The sequence below is a fragment of the Schistocerca cancellata genome, chromosome 3, assembly GCF_023864275.1.
Source record: "Schistocerca cancellata isolate TAMUIC-IGC-003103 chromosome 3, iqSchCanc2.1, whole genome shotgun sequence".
Taxonomy (NCBI): domain Eukaryota; kingdom Metazoa; phylum Arthropoda; class Insecta; order Orthoptera; family Acrididae; genus Schistocerca; species Schistocerca cancellata.
In genome coordinates, this window is record NC_064628.1 from 871032439 (window position 1) to 871052484 (window position 20046).

Sequence of the window (20046 nt, forward strand, 5' to 3'; positions counted from 1 at the left end):
ATTTATATTGACGAGAGTTACGTTTCGGGGAGTCTGTTTTTTGTCTCTTCCCTGGGTGCACAATGATAGACTCCGATTCAATACGGCAGGTTTACTGTTACACTTCGACCTTCATATTGACGATGAAACACAGAAATTGTTTTTTGGCTCTTCCCAGGGGGCCAGTGTTAGACTCCGATGCACCACGGCATGTTTACTGTTACCCTTCGACCATCACATTGACGATGAAACACAGAAATTGCTTCCGGTATCAATACAAAATTCGCAATGCCGATTTGTATTGACGACAGTAACGTTTCATGGAGTCAGTTTTTTGGCTCTTCCCTGGGGGCTCATTGTTAGACTCCGATGCAACACGCCAGGTTTTCTGTTACTCTTCGACCATCACATTGACGATGAAACACAGATATTGCATCCGATTTCAATTCAAAATTCGCAATGCCGATTTATATTGACGAGAGGATCGTTCGGGGAGTCTGTTTTTCGGCTCATCCCTGGGGGCTCAGTGTGAGACTCCGATGCACCACAGCAAATTTACTGTTACCTTTCGACTATCACATTGACGATGAAACACAGAAATTGCAACCGATTTCAATACAAGTTTCGCAATGCCGATTTATATTGACGAGAGTAACGTTTCGGGGAGCCTTTTTTTCTGCTCTTCCGTGGGGGCTCAGTGTGAGATTCCGATGCACCACAGCAGGTTTACTGTTACCCTTCGACCTTCACATTGACGATGATACACAGAAACTGCATCCGGTTTTAATAGAAAATTCGCAATGGCGTTTAATATTGACGAGAGTAATGTTTCGGGGAGTCTGTTTTTTGGCACTTACATGGGGGCTCAGTGTGAGACTCCGATGCACCACAGCAGGTTTACTGTTACCCTTCGACCATCACATTGACGATGAAACACAGAAATTGCATCCGGTTTCGATACGAATTTCGCAATGTTGATTTATATTGACGAGAGTAAATTTTCAGGGAGTCTGTTTTTTGACTCTTCCTTGGGTGCTCAGTGTGAGACTACGATGCACCACAGCAGGTTTACTGTGAATCTTCGACCATCACATTGACGATGAAACACAGAAATTGCATCCGGTTTCAATACAAAATTTGCAATGCCGATTTATATTGACGAAAGTAACGTTTCGGGGAGTCTTTTTTTGGCTCTTCCCTGGGGTTCAGTGTGAGACTCCGCGGCAGCACAGCAGGTTTACTGTTACCCTTCGACCATGACATTGACGATGAAACTTAGAAATTGCATCCGGATCAATACAAAATTCACAATGCCGATTTATGTCCACAGGAGTACCGTTTCGAAGGGTATTTACTTTGGCTCTTCCCTGGGGGCCCGATGTTAGACTCTGATGCACCACAGTAGGTTTACTGTTACCCTTCGTCCATCACATTGACGATGAAACACAGTAATTGCATCCGGATTCAATACAAAATTCGCAATGCTGATTTATATTGACGAGAGTAACGTTTCGGGGAGTCTGTTTTTTGGCTCCTCCCTAAGGGGCTCAGTGTGAGACTCCGATGCAACACAGCAGGTTTATTGTGAATCTTCGACCATCACATTGACGATGAAATACAGAAATTGCATCCGGTTTCAATACAAAATTCGCAATGCCGATTTATATTGACGAGAGTAACGTTTCGGGGATTCTGTTTTTCGGCTCTTCCCTGGGGGCTCAGTGTGAGACTCCGATGCACCACAGCAGGTTTACTGTTACCCTTCGACCATCCCATTGACGATGAAACACAGAAATAGCATTAAGTTTCAATACAAAATTCGCAATGCCGATTTATATTGACGCGAGTAACGTTTCGGGGAGTCGGTTTTTCGACTCTTCCATGGGGGCTCAGTGTGAGACTCCGATGCACCACAGCAGGTTTACTGTTACCCTTCGACCATCACATTGACGACGAAACACAGTAATTGCAACCGGTTTCAATACAAAATTCGCAATGCTGATTTATATTGACGAGAGTAACGTTTCCGGGCGTCTGTTTTTCGGCTCTTCTTTGGGGGCTCAGTGTGAGACTCCGATGAACCACAGCAGGTTTACTGTTACCCTTCGACCATAACATTGACGATGAAACACTGAAATTCCATCCGATATCAATACAAAATTCGCAATGACTTTTTATATTGACGAGAGTAACGTTTCGGGGAGTCTGTTTTTCGGCTCTTCCCTGGGGGCTCAGTGTGAGACTCATATGCACCACAGCAAGTTTACTGTTACCCTTCGACTATCACATTGACGACGAAACACAGAAATTGCACCCTTTTTCAATACAAATTTCGCAATGCCGATTTATATTGACGAGAGTATCGTTTCGGGGAGTCTGTCCTTTGGCTATTACCTGGGGACTGAGTGTGAGACTCCGATGCACCACAGCAGGTTTACTGTTACCTTTCGAACATAACATTGACGATGAAACACAGAAATTGCATCCGGATCAATACAAAATACACAATGCCGATTTCTGTCCACAGGAGTACCGTTTCGAAAAGTATGTTCTTTGGCTCTTCCCTGGGGGCCCAGTGTTAGACTCTGATGCACCACAGCATGTTTACTGTTACCCTTCGACCAACACATTGACGATGAAACACAGAAATTGCATCAGGTACCAATACAAAATTCGCAATGCCGTTTTATATTGACGACAGTAACGTTTCATGGAGTCAGTTTTTCGGCTCTTCCCTGGGGGCTCAGTGTGAGACTCCGATGCACCACAGCAAGTTTACTGTTACCCTTCGACTATCACATTGACGATGAAACACAGAAATTGCACCCTTTTTCAATACAAATTTCGCAATGCCGATTTATATTGACGAGAGTATCGTTTCGGGGAGTCTGTTCTTTGGCTCTTCTATGGGGACTCAGTGTGAGACTCCGATGCACCACAGCAGGTTTACTGCTACCCTTCGACCATCACATTGACGATGAAACCCAGAAATTGCATCCGGTTTCAATACAAATTTCGCAATGCCGATTTTTTTGACGAGAGTAACGTTTCGGGGAGCCTGTTATTCTGCTCATCCGTGGGGGCTCAGTGTGAGACTCCGATGCACCTCAGCAGGTTTACTGTTACCCTTCGACCATCACATTGACGATGATACACAGAAAGTGCATCCGGTTTCAATAGAAAATTCGCAATGGCGATTAACATTGACGAGAGTAATGTTTCGGGGAGTCTGTTTTTCGGCTCTTACCTGGGGGCTCAGTGTGAGACTCCGATGCACCACAGCAGGTTTACTGTTACCCTTCGACCATCAATTTGACGATGAAACACAGAAATTGCATCCGGATCAATACAAAATACACAATACCGATTTATATTGACGAGAGTAACGTTTCGGGGAGCCTGTTATTCTGCTAATCCGTGGGGACTCAGTGTGAGACTCCGATGCACCACAGCAGGTTTACTGCTACCCTTCGACCATCACATTGACGATGAAACCCAGAAATTGCATCCGGTTTCAATACAAAATTCGCAATGCCGATTTATATGGACGAAAGTAACGTTTCGGGGAGTCTTTTTTTGGCTCTTCCCTGGGGCTCAGTGTGAGACTCCGAGGCAGCACAGCAGGTTAACTGTTACCCTTCGACCATGTCATGACGATGAAACTTAAAAATTGCATCCGGATCAATACAAAATTCACAATGCCGAATTATGTCCACAGGAGTACCGTTTCGAAGAGTATGTACTTTGGATCTTCCCTGGGGGAACGATGTTAGACTCAGATGCACCACAGTAGGTTTACTGTTACCCTTCGTCCATCACATTGACGATGAAACACAGTAATTGAATCCGGTTTCAATACAAATTTCGCAATGGCGATTTATATTAACGAGAGTAACGTTTCGGGGTGACTTTTTTTGGCTATTCCCTGGGGGCTCAGTTTTAGACTCCGATGCAACACGGCATGTTTACTGTTACCCTTCGACAATCACATTGACGATGAAACACAGAAATTGCATTCGGTTTCAATTCAAAATTCGCAATGTCGACTTATATTGACGAGAGTAACGTATCGGGGAGTCAGTTTTTTGGGTCTTCCCTGGGGGCTCAGTGTTAGTCTCCGATGCAACACGGCAGGTTTACAGTTACCCTTCGACCATCACATTGACGATGAAACACAGATATTGCATCCGGTTTCAATACAAAATTCGCAATGCCGATTTATATAGACCAGAGTAACGTTTCGTGGAGTCTGTTTTTTGGCTCTTCCTTGGGTTCTCAGTGTTAGACCCCGATGCAATACGGCAGGTTTACTGTTACCCATCGACCATCAGATTGACGATGAAACACAGAAATTGCATCCGGTTTCGATACGAATTTCGCAATGTTGAGTTATATTGACGAGAGTAAATTTTCGGGGAGTCTCTTTTTTGACTCTTCCCTGGGGGCTCAGTGTGAGACTACGATGCACCACAGCAGGTTTACTGTGAATCTTCGACCATGACATTGAAGATGACACACAGAAATTGCATCCGGTTTCAATACAAAATTCGTAATGCGATTTATATTGACGAGAGTAACGTTTCGGGGAGTCTGTTCTTCGGCTCTTCCCTGGGGGCTCAGTGTGAGACTCCGATGCACCTCAGCAGGTTTACTGCTACCCTTCGACCATCACATTGACGATAAAACACAGAAATTGCATCCGGATCAATACAAAATTCACAATACCGATTTCTGTCCACAGGAGTAATGTTTCGAAGAGTATGTAGCTTGGCTCTTTCCTGGGATCTCAGAGTTAGGCTCCGACGCACCAAGGTAGGTTTACTGTTACCCTTCGACCATCACATTGACGATGAAACACTGAAATTGCGTCCAGTTTCAATACAAATTTCGCAATGCCGATTTATATGGACGAAAGTAACGTTTCGGGGAGTCTTTTCTTGGCTCTTCCCTGGGGCTCAGTGTGAGACTCTGAGGCAGCACAGCTGGTTTACTGTTACCCTTCGACCATGTCATTGACGATGAAACTTAAAAATTGCATCCGGATCAATACAAAATTCACAATGCCGATTTATGTCCACAGGAGTACCGTTTCGAAGAGTATGTACTTTGGATCTTCCCTGGGGGAACGATGTTAGACTCTGATGCACCACAGTAGGTTTACTGTTACCCTTCGTCCATCACATTGACGATGAAACACAGTAATTGAATCCGGTTTCAATACAAATTTCGCAATGCCGATTTATATTAACGAGAGTAACATTTCGGGGAGACTGTTTTTTGGCTATTCCCTGGGTGCTCAGTGTTAGACTCCGATGCAACACGGCATGTTTACTGTTACCCTCCAACAATCTCATTGACGATGAAACACAGAAATTGCATCCGGTTTCAATACAAAATTCGCAATGCTGATTTATATTGACGAGAAAAACGTTTTGGAGAGTCTGTTTTTTGGCTCCTCCCTGGGGGGCTCAGTGTGAGACTCCAATGCACCACAGCAGGTATACTGTTACCCTTCGACCATCACATTGACGATGAAACACAAAAATTGCATCCGGATCAATACAAAATTCACAATGCAGATTCTGTCCACACGAGTAAAGTTTCGAAGAGTATTTACTTTTGCCCCTCCATGGGGGCCCAGTGTTAGACTCCGATGTACCACAGCAGGTTTTCTGTTACCTTTCGACCATCACATTTACGATGAAACACAGAAATTGCATCCGGTTTCAATACAAAATTCGCAATGTCGACTTATATTGACGAGAGTAACGTTTCGGGGAGTCTGTTTTCGGCTCTTCCCTGGGGGCCCAGTTTTAGACTCCGATGCACCACAGCAGGTTTACTGTTACCTTTCGAACATAACATTGACGATGAAACATAGAAATTGCATCCGGATCAATACAAAATACACAATGCCGATTTCTGTCCACAGGAGTACCGTTTCGAAGAGTATGTTCTTTGGCTCTTCCCTGGGGGCCCAGTGTTAGTCTCTGATGCACCACAGCATGTTTACTGTTACCCTTCGACCATCACATTGACGATGATACACAGAAACTGCATCCGGTTTCAATAGAAAATTCGCAATGGGGATTAATTTTGACGAGAGTAATGTTTCGGGGAGACTGTTTTTCGGCTCTTACCTGGGGGCTCAGTGTGAGACTCCGATGCACCACAGCAGGTTTACTGTTACCCTTCGACCATCACATTGACGATGAAACACAGAAATTGCATCCGGATCAATACAAAATTCACAATACCGATTTCTGTCCACAGGAGTAATGTTTCGAAGAGTATGTAGCTTGGCTCTTTCCTGGGATCTCAGAGTTAGGCTCCGACGCACCACGGTAGGTTTACTGTTACCCTTCGACCAACACATTGAGGATGAAACACTGAAATTGCATCCGGTTTCAATACAAAATTCGCAATGCCGATTTAAATGGACGAAAGTAACGTTTCGGGGAGTCTTTTTTTGGCTCTTCCCTGGGGCTCAGTGTGAGACTCCGAGGCAGCACAGCAGGTTTACTGTTACCCTTCGACCATGTCATTGACGATGAAACTTAAAAATTGCATCCGGATCAATACAAAATTCACAATGCCGATTTATGTCCACAGGAGTACCGTTTCGAAGAGTATGTACTTTGGATCTTCCCTGGGGGAACGATGTTAGACTCTGATGCACCACAGTAGTTTTACTGTTACCCTTCGTCCATCACATTGACGATGAAACACAGTAATTGAATCCGGTTTCAATACAAATTTCGCAATGGCGATTTATATTAACGAGAGTAACGTTTCGGGGTGACTTTTTTTGGCTATTCCCTGGGGGCTCAGTGTTAGACTCCGATGCAACACGGCATGTTTACTGTTACCCTTCGACAATCACATTGACGATGAAACACAGAAATTGCATCTGGTTTCAATACAAAATTCGCAATGCTGATTTATATTGACGAGAGTAACGTTTTGGAGAGTCTGTTTTTTGGCTCCTCCCTGGGGGGCTCAGTGTGAGACTCCAATGCACCACAGCAGGTATACTGTTACCCTTCGACCATCACATTGACGATGAAACACAGAAATTGCATCCGGATCAATACAAAATTCACAATGCAGATTCTGTCCACACGAGTAAAGTTTCGAAGAGTATTTACTTTTGCTCCTCCCTGGGGGCCCAGTGTTAGACTCCGATGCACCACAGCAGGTTTACTGTTACCCTTCGACCATCACATTTACGATGAAACACAGAAATTGCATTCGGTTCCAATTCAAAATTCGCAATGCCGATTTATATAGACCAGAGTAACGTTTCGTGGAGTCTCTTTTTTGACTCTTCCCTGGGGGCTCAGTGTGAGACTACGATGCACCACAGCAGGTTTACTGTGAATCTTCGACCATCACATTGAAGATGACACACAGAAATTGCATCCGGTTTCAATACAAAATTCGTAATGCCGATTTATATTGACGAGAGTAACGTTTCGGGGAGTCTGTTCTTCGGCTCTTCCCTGGGGGCTCAGTGTGAGTTTCCGATGCACCTCAGCAGGTTTACTGCTACCCTTCGACCATCACATTGACGATAAAACACAGAAATTGCATCCGGATCAATACAAAATTCACAATACCGATTTCTGTCCACAGGAGTAATGTTTCGAAGAGTATGTAGCTTGGCTCTTTCCTGGGATCTCAGAGTTAGGCTCCGACGCACCAAGGTAGGTTTACTGTTACCCTTCGACCATCACATTGACGATGAAACACTGAAATTGCGTCCGGTTTCAATACAAAATTCGCAATGCCGATTTATATGGACGAAAGAAACTTTTCGGGGAGTCTTGTTTTGGCTCTTCCCTGGGGCTCAGTGTGAGACTCCGAGGCAGCACAGCAGGTTTACTGTTACCCTCCGACCATGTCATTGACGATGAAACTTAAAAATTGCATCCGGATCAATACAAAATTCACAATGCCGTTTTTGTCCACGGGAGTACCGTTTCGAAGAGTATGTACTTTGGATCTTCCCTGGGGGAACGATGTTACACTCTGAAGCACCACAGTAGGTTTACTGTTACCCTTCGTCCATCACATTGACGATGAAACACAGTAATTGAATCCGGTTTCAATACAAATTTCGCAATGCCGATTTATATTAACGAGAGTAACGTTTCGGGGAGACTGTTTTTTGGGTATTCCCTGGGGGCTCAGTGCTAGACTCCGTTGCAACACGGCATGTTTACTGTTACCCTTCGACAATCACATTGACGATGAAACACAGAAATTGCATCCGGTTTCAATACAAAATTCGCAATGCTGATTTATATTGACGAGAGTAACGTTTCGGAGAGTCTGTTTTTTGGCTCCTCCCTGGGGGGCTCAGTGTGAGACTCGAATGCACCACAGCAGGTATACTGTTACCCTTCGACCTTCACACTGACGATGAAACACAGAAATTGCATCCGGATCAATACAAAATTCACAATGCAGATTCTGTCCACACGAGTAAAGTTTCGAAGAGTATTTACTTTTGTTCCTCCCTGGGGGCCCAGTGTTAGACTCCGATGCACCACAGCAGGTTTACTGTTACCCTTCGACCATCACATTTACGATGAAACACAGAAATTGCATCCGGTCTCAGTACAAAATTCGCAATGTCGACTTATATTGACGAGAGTAACGTTTCGGGGGTCTGTTTTTCGGCTCTTCCCTGGGGGCCCAGTTTTAGACTCCGATGCACCACAGCAGGTTTACTGTTACCCTTCGACCATCACATTGACGATGAAACACAGAAATTGCATCCGGTTTCAATACAAAATTCGCAATGCCGATTTATATAGACCAGAGTAACGTTCTGTGGAGTCAGTTTTTTGGCTCTTCCTTGGGTTCTTAGTGTTAGACCCCGATGCAATACTGCAGGTTTACTGTTACCCATCGACCATCACATTGACGATGAAACACAGAAATTGCATCCGGTTTCGTAACGAATTTCGCAATGTTGATTTATATTGACGAGAGTAATTTTTCGGGGAGTCTCTTTTTTGACTCTTCCCTGGGGGCTCAGTGTGAGACTACGATGCACCACAGCAGTTTTACTGTGAATCTTCGACCATCACATTGAAGATGAAACACAGAAATTGCATCCGGTTTCAATACAAAATTCGTAATGCCGATTTATATTGACGAGAGTAACGTTTCGGGGAGTCTGTTCTTCGGCGCTTCCCTGGGGGCTCAGTGTGAGACTCCGATGCACCACAGCAGGTTTACTGTTACAATCCGACCATCCCGTTGACGATGAAACACAGAAATTGCATCCGATTTCAATACAAAATTTGCAATGCCGATTTGTATTGACGAGAGTACCATTTCGGGGAGTCTGTTTTTCGGCTCTTCCATGGGGGCTCAGTGTGAGACTCCGATGCACCACAGCAGGTTTACTGTTACCCTTCGTCCATCACATTGATGGTGAAACACAGTATTTGCATCCGGTATCAATACAAAATTCGCAATGCCGATTTATATTGACGAGAGTAACATTTCGGGGAGTCTCTTTTTCTGCACTTCCCTGGGGGCTCAGTGTGAGACTCCGATGCACCACAGCAGGTTTACTGTTACCCTTCGACCTTCACATTGACGATAATACACAGAAAATGCATCCGTTTTCAATACAAAATTCGCAATGCCGATTTATATTGACGAGAGTAACGTTTCGGGGAGTCTGTTTTTCGGCTCTTCCCTGGGGGCCCAGTTTTAGACTCCAATGCACCACAGCAAATTTACTGTTACCCTTCGACCATCACATTGACGATGAAAAACAGAAATTGCATCCGGTTTCAATACAAAATTCGCAATGCCGATTTATATTGACGACAGCAACGTTTCGGGGAGTCAGTTTCTTGGCTCTTCCCTGAGGGCTCAGTGTTAGACTCCGATGCAACACGGCAGGTTTACTGTTACCCTCCGACCATCACATTGACGATGAAACACAGAAATTGCATCCAGTTTCAATTCAAAATTCACAATGCCGATTTATATTGACGAGAGTAACTTTTCGGGGAGCCTGTTTTTCGTCTCTTCCCTGGGGGCTCAGTGTGAGACACCGATGCACCACAGCAAGTTTACTGTTACCCATCGACCATCACATAGACGATGAAACACAGAAATTGCATCCTGTTTCAATACAAAATTCGCAATGCCGATATATATTGACGAGAGTAACGTTTCGGGGAGTCTGTTTTTTGACTCTTCCCTGGGGGCTCAGTGTGAGACTCCGACGCACCACAGCAGGTTTACTGCTACCCTTCGACCATCACATTGACGATGAAACATACAAATTGCATCCAGTTTCAATTCAAAATTCACAATGCCGATTTATATTGACGAGAGTAACTTTTCGGGGAGCCTGTTTTTCGTCTCTTCCCTGGGGGCTCAGTGTGAGACACCGATGCACCACAGCAAGTTTACTGTTACCCTTCGACCATCACATTGACGATGAAACACAGAAATTGCATCCTGTTTCAATACAAAATTCGCAATGCCGATTTATATTGACGAGAGTAACGTTTTGGGTAGTCTGTTTTTCTGCACTTCCCTGGGGGCTCATTGTGAGACTCCGATGCACCACAGCAGGTTTACTGTTACCCTTCGACCATCACATTGACGATGAAACACACAAATTTCATCCGGATCAATACAAAATTCACAATACCGACTAATGTCCACAGGAGTACCGTTTCGAAGAGTATGTATCTTGGCTCTTTCCAGGGGGTTCAGTGTTAGGCTCCGACACACCACGGTAGGTTTACTGTTACCCTTCGACCATCACATTGACGATGAAACACAGAAATTGCATCCGGTTTCAATACAAAATTCGCAATGCCGATTTATATAGACCAGAGTAACTTTCCGTGGAGTCTGTTTTTTGGCTCTTCCTTGGGTTCTTAGTGTTAGACCCCGATGCAATACTGCAGGTTTACTGTTACCCATCGACCATCACATTGACGATGAAACACAGAAATTGCATCCGGTTTCGTAACGAATTTCGCAATAATGATTTATATTGACGAGAGTAAATTTTCGGGGAGTCTCTTTTTTGACTCTTCCCTGGGGGCTCAGTGTGAGACTACGATGCACCACAGCAGTTTTACTGTGAATCTTCGACCGTCACATTGAAGATGAAACACAGAAATTGCATCCGGTATCAATACAAAATTCGCAATGCCGATTTATATTGACGAGAGTAACATTTCGGGGAGTCTCTTTTTCTGCACTTCCCTGGGTGCTCAGTGTGAGACTCCGATGCACCACAGCAGGTTTACTGTTACCCTTCGACCTTCACATTGACGATAATATACAGAAAATGCATCCGGTTTCAATACAAAATTCGCAATGCCGATTTATATTGACGAGAGTAACGTTTCGGGGAGTCTGTTTTTCGGCTCTTCCCTGGGGGCCCAGTTTTAGACTCCAATGCACCACAGCAGGTTTACTGTTACCCTTCGACCATCACAATGACGATGAAAAACAGAAATTGCATCCGGTTTCAATACAAAATTCGCAATGCCGATTTATATTGACGACAGCAACGTTTCGGGGAGTCAGTTTCTTGGCTCTTCCCTGAGGGCTCAGTGTTAGGCTCCGATGCAACACGGCAGGTTTACTGTTACCCTCCGACCATCACATTGACGATGAAACACAGAAATTGCATCCAGTTTCAATTCAAAATTCACAATGCCGATTTATATTGACGAGAGTAACTTTTCGGGGAGCCTGTTTTTCGTCTCTTCCCTGGGGGCTCAGTGTGAGACACCGATGCACCACAGCAAGTTTACTGTTACCCTTCGACCATCACATAGACGATGAAACACAGAAATTCCATCCTGTTTCAATACAAAATTCGCAATGCCGATTTATATTGACGAGAGTAACGTTTCGGGGAGTCTGTTTTTTGACTCATCCCTGGGGGCTCAGTGTGAGACTCCGACGCACCACAGCAGGTTTACTGCTACCCTTCGACCATCACATTGACGATGAAGCATACAAATTGCATCCAGTTTCAATTCAAAATTCACAATGCCGATTTATATTGACGAGAGTAACTTTTCGGGGAGCCTGTTTTTCGTCTCTTCCCTGGGGGCTCAGTGTGAGACACCGATGCACCACAGCAAGTTTACTGTTACCCTTCGACCATCACATTGACGATGAAACACAGAAATTGCATCCTGTTTCAATACAAAATTCGCAATGCCGATTTATATTGACGAGAGTAACGTTTTGGGTAGTCTGTTTTTCTGCACTTCCCTGGGGGCTCATTGTGAGACTCCGATGCACCACAGCAGGTTTACTGTTACCCTTCGACCATCACATTGACGATGAAACACACAAATTTCATCCGGATCAATACAAAATTCACAATACCGACTAATGTCCACAGGAGTACCGTTTCGAAGAGTATGTATCTTGGCTCTTTCCTGGGGGTTCAGTGTTAGGCTCCGACACACCACGGTAGGTTTACTGTTACCCTTCGACCATCACTTTGACGATGAAAAATCTGATATTGCATCCGGTTTCAATACAAAATTCGCAATGCCGATTTATATTGACGAGAGTAACGTTTCGGGGAGTCTGTTTTTCGGCTTTTCCCTGGGGGCTAACTGTGAGACTCTGATGTAAAACAGCAGGTTTATTGTTAGCATACGAACATAACATTGACGATGATACACAGAAATTGCATCCGGATCAATACAAAAGACACAATGAAGATTTCTGTCCACAGGAGTACCGTTTCGAAAAGTATGTTTTTTGGCTCTTCCCTGGGGGTCCAGTGTTAGACTCTGATGCACCACAGCATGTTTACTGTTACCCTTCGACCATCACATTGACGATGAATCACAGAAATTGCATCTGGTATCAATTCAAAATTCGCAATGCCGATTTATATTGACGAGAGTAACGTTTCGGGGAGTCTTTTTTTTGGCTCTTCCCTGGGGGCTCAGTGTGAGACTACGATGCACCACAGCAGGGTTACTGTTACCCTTCGACCATCACATTTACGATAAAACACAGAAATTGCATCCGGTTTCAATACAAATTTCACAATGACGATTTATATTGACGAGAGTAACGTTTCGGGGAGTCTGTTTTCGGCTCTTCCCTGGGGGCCCAGTTTTAGACTCCGATGCACCACAGCAGGTTTACTGTTACCCTTCGACCATCACATTGACGATGAAACATAGAAATTGCATCCGGAACAACATAAAATTCACAATGCCGATTTCTATCCACAGGAGTACCGTTTCGAAGAGTATGTAGCTTGGCTCTTTCCTGGGGGCTCAGTCTTAGGCTCCGACGCACCACAGCAGGTTTACTGTTACCCTTCGACCATCACATTGACGATGAAACACCGAAATTGCATCCGGTTTCAATACAAAAATTCGCAATGCCGATTTATATTGACGAGAATAAAATTTCGGGGAGTCTGTTTTTTGGCTCTTCCCTGGGGGCTCAGTGTGAGACTCCGATGCACCACAGCAGGTTTACTGTTACCCTTCGACCATCACATTAACGATGAAACACAGAAATTGCATCCGGTTTCAGTACAAAATTCGCATTGCCGATATATATTGACGAAAGTAACGTTTCGGGAAGTCTTTTTTTGGCTCTTCCCTGGGGCTCAGTGTGAGACTCCGATGCAACACGGCGTGTTTACTGTTACCCTTCGACCATCACATATACGATGAAACACAGAAATTGCATCCGAAACAATACAAAATTCATAATGCAGATTCTGTCCTCATGAGTACCGTTTCGAAGAGTATGTACTTTGGCTCTTCCCTGGGGGCCCAGTGTTAGACTCCGATGCACCACAGCAGGTTTACTGTTACCATTCGACCATCACATTTACGATGAAACACAAAAAATTGCATCAGGTTTCAATACAAAATTCGCAATGCCCATTTATATTGACGAGAGTAACGTTTCGGGGAGTCTGTTTTTCGGCTCTTCCCTGGGGGCCCAGTTTTAGACTCCGATGCACCACAGCAGGTTTACTGTTACCCTTCGACCATCACATTGACGATGAAACACAGAAATTGCATCCTGTTTAACACAAATTCCGCAATGCCGATTTATATTGACGAGAGTAACGTTTCAGGGAGTCTGTTTTTCTGCACTTCCCTGGGGGCTCAGTGTGAGACTCCGATGCACCACAGCAGGTTTACTGTTACCCTTCGACCATCACACTGACGATGAAACACAGAAATTGCATCCGGATCAATACAAAATTCACAATACCGATTAATGTCCACAGGAGTACCGTTTCAAAGAGTATGTATCATGGCTCTTTCCTGGGGGCTCAGTATTAGGCTCCAACGCACCACGGTAGGTATACTGTTACCCTTCGGCCATCACTTTGACGATGAAAAAACTGAAATTGCACCCGGTTTCAATACAAAATTCGCAATGCCGATTTATATTGACGAGAGTAACGTTTCGGGGAGTCTGTTTTTCGGCTCTTCCCTGGGGGCTAATTGTGAGACACCGATGCAAAACAGCAGGTTTACTGTTACCCTTCGACCATCACATTGACGATGAAACACAGAAATTGCATCCGGTTTCAATGCAAAATTCGCAATGCCGATTTATATTGACGAGAGTAACGTTTCGTGGAGTCTGTTTTTGGCTCTTCCCTGGGGGGCTCAGTGTGAGACTCCGATGCACCACAGCAGGTTTACTGTTACCCTTCGACCATCACATTGACGATGAAATACAGAAATTGCATCCGGTTTCAATACAAAATTCGCAATCACGATTTATATTGACAAGAGTAACGTTTCGGGGAGTCTGTTCTTTGGCTCTTCCCTGGGGGCTCAGTGTTAGACTCCGATGCAACACGGCATGTTTACTGTTACCCTTCGACCATCACATTGACGATGACACTCAGATATTGCATCCGGTTTCAATACTAAATTCGCAATGCTGATTTATATTAACGAGAGTAACGTTGCGGGGAGTCTGTTTTTTGGCTCATCCCTGGGGGGCTCAGTGTGAGACTCCAATGCATCACAGCAGGTTTACTGTTACCCTTCGACCATCACATTGACGATGAAACACAGAAATTGCATCCGGATCAATACAAAATTCACAATGCCGATTTCTGTCCACACGAGTACCGTTTCGAGGGGTATGTACTTTGGCTCATCCCTGGGGGCCCAATGTTAGACTCCGATGCACCACAGCAGGTTAATTGTTACCCTTCGACCAACACTTTTACGATGAAACACAGAAATTGCTACCGGTTTCAATACAAAATTCGCAATGCCGACTTATATTGACGAGAGTAACGTTTCGGGGAGTCTGTTTTTCGGCTCTTCCCTTGGGGCTCAGTGTGAGACTCCGATGCACCACAGCAGGTTTACTGTGACCCTTCGACCATCACATTGACGATGAAACACAGAAATTGCATCCGGTTTCAATACAAAATTCTCAATGCCGATTTATATTGACGATAGTAACGTTTCGGGGAGTCTGTTTTTTGGCTCTACCCTGGGGGCTCAGTGTGAGACTCCGATGCACCACAGCAGGTTTACTGTTACACTTCGACCATCACATTGACGATGAAACTTAGAGATTGCATCCGGATCAATACAAAATTCACAATGCCGATTTATGTCCACGGGAGTACCGTTTCGAAGAGTATGCACTTTGGCTCTTCCCTGGGGGCCTGATGTTAGACTCCGATGCACCACAGCAGGTTTCCTGTACCCTTCGACCATCACATTGAAGATGAAACACAGTAATTGCATCCGGTATCAATACAATTTTCGCAATGCCGATTTATATTGACGAGAGTAACGTTTCGGGGAGTCTGTTTTTTGGCTCTTTCCTGGGGGCTCAGTGTTAGACTCCGATGTAACACGGCATGTTTACTGTTACCCTTCGACCATCACATTGACGATGAAACACAGAAATTGCATCCCGATCAATACAAAATTCGCAATGCAGATTTATATTGACGAGAGTAACGTTCCGGGGAGTCTGTTCTTTGGCTCTTCCCTGGGTGCTCAGTGTGAGACTCCGATCCACCACAGCAGCTTTACTGCTCCCTTCAACTATCACATTGACGGTGTAACACAGAAATTGCATCCGGTTTCAATACAAAATTCGCAATGGCGATTAATATTGACGAGAGTAACGTTTCGAGGCGTCTGTTCTTCGGCTCTTCCCTGGGGTCTCAGTGTGAGACTCCGATTCACCACAGCAGGTTTACTGTTACTCTTCGACCATCACATTGACGATGAAACACAGAAATTCCATCCGGATCAATACAAAATTCACAATACCGATTTCTGTCCACAGGAGTACCGTTTCGAAGAGTATGTAGCTTGGCTCTTCCCTGGGGGCTCAGTGTTAGGTTCCCTGCACCACGGTAGGTTTACTGTTACCCTTCGACCATCACATTGACGATGAAACACTGAAATTACATCCGGCTTCAATACAAAATTCGCAATGCCGATTTATATTGACGAGACTAACGTTTCGGGGAACCAGTATTTCGGCCTTTCCCTGGGGGCTCATTGTGACACTCCGATGCACCACACCAGGTTTACTGTTACCCTTTGACCATCACATTGACGATGAAACACAGAAATTGCATCCGGTTTCAATACAAAATTCGCAATGCCGATTTATATTGACGAGAGTATGGTTTCGGGGAGTCTGTTTTTCGGCTCTTCCCTTTGGGCTCAGTGTGAGACACCGATGCACCACAGCAAGTTTACTGTACCCTTCGACCATCTCATTGACGATGAAACACAGAAATTGCATCCGGATCAATACAAAATTTACAATGCCGATTTAGGTCCACAGGAGTACCGTTTCGAAGAGTATGTACTTTGGCTCTTCCCTGGGGGCCCGATGTTAGACTCAGGTTTACTGTTACCTTCGGTCATCACATTGACGATGAAACACAGTAATTGCATCCGCTTCAATACAAATTTCGCAATGCCGATTTATATTGACGAAAGTAACGTTTCGGGGAGTCTGTTCTTTGGCTCTTCCCTGGGGGGCTCAGTGTGAGACTCCAATGCACCACAGCATGTTTAATGTTACCCTTCGACCATCACATTGACGGTGAAACACAGAAAGTGCATCCGGATCAATGCATAATTCACAATCCCGATTTCTGTCACACGAGTACCGTTTCGAAGAGTATGCACTGTGGCTCTTCCCTGGGGGCCCAGTGTTAGACTCCGATGCACCACAGCAGGTTTACTGTTACACTTCGACCATCACATTGACGAGAAACACAGAAATTGCATCCAGTTTCAATACAAAATTTGCAATGCCGATTTATACTGACGAGAGTTACGATTCGGAGAGTCTGTTTTATGGCTCCTCCCTGGGGGCTCAGTGTGAGACTCCGATGCACTACAGCAGGTTTACTGTAACCCTTCGACGATGACATTGACGATGAAATGCAGAAATTTCATCCGGATCAATACAAAATACAAAATGCCGATTTCTGTCCACAGGAGTACCGTTTCGAAGAGTATGATCTTTGGCTCTTCCCTGTGGGTCAGTGTTAGACTCCGATGCACAACAGCAGGTTTACTGTTACCCTCCGACCATCAAATTGACGATGAAACACAGAAATTGCATCCGGATCAATACAAAATTCACAATGCCGATTTCTGTCCACAGGACTACCTTTTCGAGGAGTATGTACTTTGGCTTTTCCCTGGGGGCCCAGTGTTAGACTTCGATGCACCACAGCAGGTTTACTGTTACCCTTCCGCCATCACATTGACGATGAAACACAGAAATTGCATCCGGTTTCAACACAAAATTTGCAATACCGATTTATATCGACGAGAGTAACGTATCGGGCAGTCTGCTTTTTGGATCTTCCCTGGGGGCTCAATGTGAGACTCCGATGCACCGTAGCAGGTTTATTGTAACCCTTGGACCATGACATTGACGATAAAACACAGAAATTGCATCCGGATCAATACAAAATTCGCAATGCCGATTTGTATTGACGAGAGTAACGTTTCGGTGCGTCTGTTTTTTGGCTCTTCCTGTGGGTCCGTGTTAGACTCCGATGCACCACAGCAGGTTTACTGGAACGCTTCGACCATTACATTGGCGAAGAAACACAGAAATTGCATAAGGAATCAATACAAAATTCACAATTCCGATTTCTGTCCACAGGAGTAGCGTTTCGAAGACTATGGACTTTGGCGCTTCCCTGGGGCCCAGTGTTAGATTCCGACGCACCGCAGCAGATATACTGTTACCTTTCGACCATCACATTGACGATGAAACACAGATATTGGATCCGGATTAAATACAAAATTCGCAATGCCGATTTACGAGTATATTGACGAGAGTAACGTTTCGGGGAGACTGTGTTTTGGCTCTTCCCTGGGGATCAGTGTTTGACTCCGATGCACCACAGCAGGTTTACTGTAAACCTTCGACCATCACACTGACGATGAAACACAGAGATTTTATCAGCATTCAATACAAAATTCGCAATGCCGATTTATACTGACGGGAGTAACCTTTTTGGGAGCCTTTTTTTTGGCTCTTCCCTGGGGGCCCAGTGTTAGACTCCAATGCACCACAGCAGGTTTACTGTATCCCTTCGACCATCACATTGATGAAGAAATATAGAAATTGCATCCGGATTCAATACAAAATTCGCAATGCCGATTTGTATTGACGAGAGTAACGTTTCGGGGAGTCTGTAATTTGGCTCTTCCCTGGGGGCTCAGTGTAAGACTAGTATGCACCACAGCAGGTTTACTCTAACCCTTCGAGCATCACATTGACGATGAAACACAGATATTGCATTCGGATTCAATACAAAATATCGCAATGCCGATTTATATTGACGAGAGTAACGTTTTGGGAGTCTTTTCTTTGGCTCTTCTCTGGGGGCCCAGTGTTAGACTCCGATGCACCACAGCAGGTTTACTGTTACCATTCGACCATAACATTGACGATGAACCACAGAAATTGCATCCGGATTCAATACAAACTTCGCAATGCCGATTTATATTGACGAGAGGAACGTTTTGGGGGCCTTTTTCTTTGGCTCTTCCCTGGGGGCCCAGTGTTACACTCCGATGCACCACAGCAGTTTTACTGTTACCATTCGACCATCACATTGACGATGAACCACAGAAATTGCATTCGGATTCAATACAAACTACGCAATGCCGATTTATATTGACGAGAGAAACGTTTTGGGAGACTTTTTTTTTGGCTCTTCCCTGGGGGCCCAGTGTTAGACTCCGATGCACCACAGCAGGTTTACTGTATCCCTTCGACCATGACATTAACGATGAAACACAGAAATTGCATCCGGTTTCAATACAAAATTCGCAATGCCGATTTATATTGACGAAAGAAACGTTTCGGGAAGTCTTTTTTTGGCTCTTCTCTGGGGCTCAGTGTGAGACTCCGAGGCAGCACAGCAGGTTTACTGTTACCCTTCGACCATGACATTGACGATGAAACTTAGAAATTGCATCCGGATCAATACAAAATTCACAATGCCGATTTATGTCCACAGGAGTACCGTTTCGAAGAGTATGTACTTTGTTTCTTCCCTGGGGGCCCGATGTTAGACTCTGATTCACCACAATAGGTTTACTGATACCCTTCGTCCATCACATTGACGGTGAAAAATAGTAATTGCATCCGGTTTCAATATTGACGAAAGAAACGTTTCGGGAAGTCTTTTTTTGGCTCTTCTCTGGGGCTCAGTGTGAGACTCCGAGGCACCACAGCAGGTTTACTGTTACCCTTCGACCATCACATTTACGATGAAACACAGAAATTGCATCAGGTTTCAATACAAAATTCGCAATGCCGATTTATATTGACGAGAGTAACGTTTCGGGGAGTCTGTTCTTCGGCTCTTCCCTGGGGGCCCAGTTTTAGACTCCCATGCACCACAGCAGGTTTACTGTTACCCTTCGACCATCACATTGACGATGAAACACAGAAATTGCATCCGGTTTCAATACAAAATTCGCAATGACCATTTATATTGACGACAGTAACGTTTCGGGGAGT